The sequence below is a fragment of the Rhagoletis zephyria genome, unplaced genomic scaffold (assembly GCF_001687245.7).
Source record: "Rhagoletis zephyria isolate East Lansing unplaced genomic scaffold, Rhagoletis_zephyria_1.1 Rzeph_scaffold_07750, whole genome shotgun sequence".
NCBI classification, from domain to species: Eukaryota; Metazoa; Arthropoda; class Insecta; order Diptera; family Tephritidae; genus Rhagoletis; species Rhagoletis zephyria.
In genome coordinates, this window is record NW_016164832.1 from 9,181 (window position 1) to 15,564 (window position 6,384).

At 33.9% G+C, this 6,384-nt stretch overlaps 1 long non-coding RNA gene and 1 pseudogene across 1 annotated transcript; one reads left to right on the forward strand and one right to left on the reverse strand.

Annotated features, from left to right (window-relative positions):
* Nucleotides 1-311: 311 nt before the first annotated feature.
* On the forward strand, nt 312-1,251 carry LOC108374479 (putative nuclease HARBI1; annotated as a pseudogene).
* An 868-nt stretch (nt 1,252-2,119) lies between these two features.
* On the reverse strand, nt 2,120-2,630 carry LOC108374480 (uncharacterized). The gene is made up of 3 exons (XR_001849050.1): nt 2,526-2,630; nt 2,233-2,246; nt 2,120-2,161 (listed from the first exon to the last, which is right to left on the reverse strand). It is a non-coding gene; the product is annotated as an uncharacterized LOC108374480 (long non-coding RNA).
* Between the last annotated feature and the right edge of the window lie 3,754 nt (nt 2,631-6,384).

A 6,384-nucleotide genomic window follows, 5' to 3' on the forward strand; every position in this document is an offset into this window, starting at 1 on the left:
CANAGCTCTTCATCAGTGGATAGACGTTTGCTTCGAGAAGTGGACAACCCTTTCGACTTGGCTGCAACTGAGTTTCGTAACCTTTACCGATTAACCCCAGACTTGGTTGAAGATATTGTTTCCCAGCTTGATAGCCAATTAAGGGGTCGAAGAATAACTGCGATAAGGACAGAGAAACAGGTAAATAATGTAATTTGCAAGTATTTTTCAATTTTAAATGCTTTTGTAAATTTTAAATGTTCTAACTTCCTTGCGATTCTTCGCAACTGGGTGTTATCAACGTCCCGTCGGAGAGCAATGGAGGATATCCATGAGCCAGTCGTCCGTAAGTCGCTGTATACATCGCGTAACGGATGCAATAAACCGCACCATGTTTTTGGCAAAGGTTAGGTTTCCAATGACCCAAATAGAGCGGCAAGCTGCAAAAGAAATTTTCGCCTCAGCATCCGCACCATTTGTAGGAGGTACTATTGGGGCTATCGATTGCACTCATGTGTCAATCATGAGCCCAAAACATCATGAAGAAGCGTATGTCAACCACCATGGGTACCATTCTATCAATGTGCAAATGGTAAGAGTAAAATTTGCTCACGCGTTAAACTACTGAGAATTAATTTTATTTTAACCAAACATAGATATGTGATCCAAATCTAAAGATTTTGGCTGTCAATGCTAAATACCCAGGAGCGCGACACGATTCATTTATTTGGAGCTCCTCTGCAGTCCGGAGAGTTATGCAGCGAAGTTTTGAAAATGGAAACCATAACATGTTTTTGATTGGTAACTTTTTAAATCCACTGAAACTTATTTATTAAAATCAATTTAATTGAAAATTTCGAATATATATTTGCAGGTGACTCAGGATATCCCTTGGAGCCGTGGTTGATGACTCCTCTACCTAACCAACCAGAAGGGAGTCCTAAATTCCGCTACAATGAGGCATTATGCAAAGCTCGAAACCCAGTCGAAAGACTTTTTGGCGTTCTCAAAGGAACTTGGCTTATCTCAGCAAAGGACTCTTTTGTATGATCCTGGATTTAGTGGAAAAGTAGTAAACGCATGCACAGTGTTGCATAACTTGCGATTGGGTGACCAAACATACGAGACTGAGTTCCTAGAGCCAAGGACACATAGGAGTAATGTAAATCAAGACGCGCCGTCTTCAACAGCAAAACGCGTCCAAGACCGGCTAATTGCAAATTATTTTACATGAATAAAACGTTGATAAATAAAAATTCAGGAGGAATACAATAAAATTATTTTGGCATTTTATTAAACATTTTTATGTAAATAAAAACTCTTGTATCAATAACTTCAGTCTTATTTTGTCTTTAATTTGAGTACATTTTTTTAAAGTCTAGAATTATATATGTAAATATTCATTAGATATAGGGTCCATCAAGAGACAGATCTCAGTATGTAATCACAGATCGGTTTCTATAATATGATATGGCGTGGATTAAAACACCACGTAAAAGCACGCTCAAGTTACAGGCGCATCACAAAATTAAAACATGAATTCATAAAATGAAATTTCATTACTTATTGTATATAACAAATATATGTGGTATATCTTACATGCAGTAAGACCGTATAACTCTCTATCAACTAAATTTGTAAGCATTGAATTCATTTGAAAATAAAGATCAATTCAAATTTGTAAAAATTCTTCTTCAAATATCTTGAACAGTTAAATATTCTAAATGTAAAAAGTTAACTTCATGCTATGTCTTAAAACTTAACTCTAACATAAATTCAAAAAAAGGAACTTCATGCTATATCAAATGAAAACTTAACTCTAACATAAATATAAAAACAAAAAAGAACTTCAACTTACAATTAAAACGCTTAAAAATAACATAAATATTAAAACAAAAAATTACTTCAAAAACTACATATTTACACAATATTTACATGAGGTAGATAGCGTTTGTTAAATTATTAAAGGCATCCGCACATGCCTTTAAACCTTCCCCCATTGTGTTCATAGCTTCGGCCACCGATTTCGCTAACTCGCCGTACTTGTTTCAGCTAACAACTGTTGAAAGAGCATACGAATGTAATACTATTTTTTTAGTATTTATGTAAAAAAAATTACCTTCAAAGCATCTGCTTGTCTACCTGCTATTTGTACATTCGCTGCACTCGACTCTGCTAGCATCTGTTGAAAAAGAACCGAAAAAATTAGGTCATACAATTTTACTTATGTAAAGTTACAAATACGTAAATTACTTTTAAGGCATTTGCTTGGGTCTGAGCAATATCCAAAAATGTTTTTTGGGCCTCGGTACCACCGTCCATACGCCTTCTTTTTGCACCTCTACGAGGCGTTTTTCCTGCAGGAGTTATAGGAGTCGATGTGCACATCTCAATGCTCCCTTCCTGGGAAATAGATGGCATCTCGATGATGACACTTTCATCACCCTCTTCAATACGAAGTTGGAGTTCCTAATGATGGGAAGAGTTGTTAAATGCTGTGCTATTCATAACGATATATTTGCTGTTTACCTCTTCCACTGGCACACTTTCAGCAACAGTTTCATGGCCCTGCACATAGTCACTACCGACAAGGGCAATCACACGCCTCTCAAGCTCAGTGGGTGGCTCTTCATTAATGGGATTGTTTCCCGTCATTGTCTGCTTCTCTTTTGAACACTGGGTACTGACGAAGCCATTCTATAATATGCGAAAATGGTTATGTCTAATAATACAAAATAAATAAACGTTTTATTTTACTTACTTTTTGTAAAAGTATATTAAAATATTCAGAAAACTATGTGTATACCACTTTGCAAGCAAGGAATTTATTTGTTTTTCGTTATTCTTCTTTGTGCTTTTCGCATTTTTTGACGTTTCGTTAAGCTGAGATGCCACCTTTCTTTTATTGAAATAAAAAGAAAATGTCAGCTGTTTAGTGTCGTTCAAAAAGAGTTACCAAATAATCGTTACTGCAAACCACAAAAATCGTTATATTAGACCTCGACAAATCGTATCGTTAATTAGTGAATTGCACTACTGGTTTGTGGATGCAGGTAAAGAAAATACATGAAAAGGCATGCTTTTTTTTAATTCAAAAAAATGTAAATATTTCAAAAACGGTAACACTTTTACCTGAAAATTGTTTATTTATCAGAGAGGAATACAGAAAAAGGAAAGGTAAGTTTCGTGACCCAAAAAAAAAAAAAGAATTTGTTAATGGATATTCTCGCTGACATGAAGACGGCGGGATTTCTCGTGGAAGATGGTGACACGCATCGTGAATACGGCCAGGCCTTCCTATAAAAACGTCTATGAATCTGCCGTTATACTTATGTATTAAATACGAATATCAGTAATAAATGAACTAACTAAGTAATCAGTTCGTTGTTAATTGTACCTGGAGATCCTGCCAGCGTATTTTCATAGAGGCCTACTCTCTCAATTATAATCGACATAATAAATAATATTGAAGTGAAGTGAAAGCGGTGTAAAGAACTTTTCTTTTAAATATAAAATTTAAGCTATACAAAAATTTTAGTTAATTAATTTCCATTAATTATGTACAAACGAAGATTGGGTGCCAAAATATAAAGCTGGAACCACGCAAAAAAAAAATTTAAAATTTAAAAAACATTCACTACAGACAAAAGAAGTGTGGGGGTAAAATTAAATCCTGCAAAAATATTAACATTTGTTATGGACACAAGAATATTTGGTGCAACGAAATAACGCAGTAACAGTTTTGAATCACGCCATGCAATTCCAAGTATGTATTGCGTAACAACAACACGAAAGTAGCTGAATTATACCGCAGTGCTGAGCAGTACATGGTATATTTAACCGCTAACGGGACCATATATGCAAGATCACACAACTATATGTACAAAAAGCAGTCTTCAACAAAATTATATGTATATGTACTAATATGTGTTCGCATTCGCAACTGCGGAGCTTCCGCATTAATTTTAACATTCGCATTCGCAATAATCAATGCGGAGCTTTTGCGAATGTGTATCTGACAAATAAAATGATAAATTTAGCCAATATGTTTTGCCGCACCTAGGAGTATTTGTGTAACAAAACTGGTCAAGAGTCAGATTTATCAACTTTGTAAAAATGTCTTTAAACCTATTATTTCGTAAGCTATATAACCGAGCTATCAATGAGCAGTTATACAAGGTCCCACTTAAACTTGATCATTTGTTTCTTTATATATGTGACCTGGTCTACGGAAAGGGGGCTTAGGTGTCAAAAAATCAATTTTCACTTTTTGGTTGATTCGGATGGAAGATGAGATGCTTTTTCACGTGGTGAAAAGCAGAAAATCCTAACTTGCTTAGAAGTGTACTAAAAATGTAGAGAAAGAAGAGTAAAAACGAGTAAACGAAACGAGTTTCTTACTTTTAACAGCTTTTTCACAGAAAACTAGTTTTCGCACGTAAGCTCCTTTTTCGTAGACCAGGTCACATATTATGGTTTTGTGGACCAATCTTAAAAGAAAATACTAGACGTGAAAGAAGAGAGTTTGCACTATAATTTTAATACACTTTTTCGTGATTTGCTTTTGATGTTATATTCGTTGCCATCATTTCCAATGAAGCTCTTTGGGAAATTTCTTTTTAGCAAACATTTAAAAAAACATTAATTTTGTTTACTTGCGGGGCCTTGTCGGACAATACTTTTTTTATAGGAATATACATTGGATCCTTGGCTAAAAACGTTTGTGCCAAAACTATCCCCTACGTCCCCCTTCTTTTGCTATTTAAAATCACCTAATTTACTTACCTAAATTATTTCGCAAAAATACTTGAGACTCGCATTCGAATCCGCATCCGCAGATGTTAGCTTTTAGAGATCCGCAGCCACGGATGTCTAAAATTCCACATTCGCAACATACCTGGTATGTACATATATGTACGTATCTATGTATACGTAATAGTCACGTATGAAGTTTACTAGCATATTTAAGCATAACATACACACCGAATTCAGGAGCTTAATGCTTTAGTACAGCGTTATATTGTAATATCATAATGATTAAAATTTACTACACTTGCTATTCCTATTACAAGTATGTAGACACACAAAAGCAAAAAATAAAAAAGGAAAAAAATAAAAATTAAATTATGTAAAAAAATATTTTTTAAAAACTAGCTTTTATTTAACATGTACAATAAACGGAATAAAATAAAGTATTGTAACAAAAGATTTTTTAGCAAGAAAACTTTGTCAATACTGCACTAAAATGAATAAAATAAAATAAGTTAAGGTCTTGTTAAAGTTACTAAAAGCCATTTTGCGAAAGGAGTTACTCAAACTTTAATGAAAATTACTAACAATTTGTACTAATTTACTTCGATTTTAAAATAGCAAACCGGATTTAATATCTGCATACGTACATATTCATACGTAACCAATTATGCATGTACGCTGAATTCGCCGACACGCTTTTTAAAAACCAAGTAAGTTAGTACAAATTGTTAGTAGTTTTCATTAGAGTTTGAGTAACTCCTTTCACTAAATGGCTTTTAGTAACTTTAACGAGACCTTAACTCATTTTATTTTATTCAGTTTAATGCAGTTTTGACAAAATTTTCTTGCAAAAAAAAAGTTTGTTTTATTCCTTTGATTGTACATGTTAAATAAAAGCTTGTTTTCAAAAAAATTTTTTTTTACGTTGTTTTATTTTGAACTTTTTAGTTTTATTTTACATAACCAGGACATAATATTTTTATCAGAAACAAATCGGTGTGTTATTTAATTTAAGCATTCAGATCAAGTACAAACCACACACCCGGTAGGTGCTCTACAGAAATTCGTATAGAAATATCCCAAGGTTAACAACTGATTTATTCAAACTAGTTTCCGGTATTTTATCTTACCAAGGAATTCACAATAGAATCTATCATACCACTTGTATGATACGTGAAGTGAAGTGGGCGCATAAAATTTTAACTCTGCGTTTTCAGTAATTTTATATTGGAAAAGCGGCGATTTGTTACCCTAAAGTGTGTTCGCAGTGAAGAAAACTGCCTGCAGTAGTGAAAGACAGTGTCACAAACGTAGCGGAGTCAAGATAACTACTTTTATAGATTTATATAAAAAATAACTCTTTCCTTTCCTTTTTTGGCGATCCAAAGAGAAAGCCCCAAATAAAAGGAAAATAACAACAGAAAGTACTTTTGGCGCGCTAAACAACTGGTCGCGAGTGCGAGTTCAGAGAAAGCAGGTGAAAATTTTGGTGAACTAACTTTTGGTAAAGCTTCTGTACTTGGTGGGCAGGAAGCAAAGATAGGTTGCATAAAAATGTCGACAAAAACTGAAAGCAGGGTTGTATTTGTTGATATTTTTAGGTTAAGAATCCCTTTGAATTGAAATCCTAGCTGCTCCTGTTTTAAAGATATC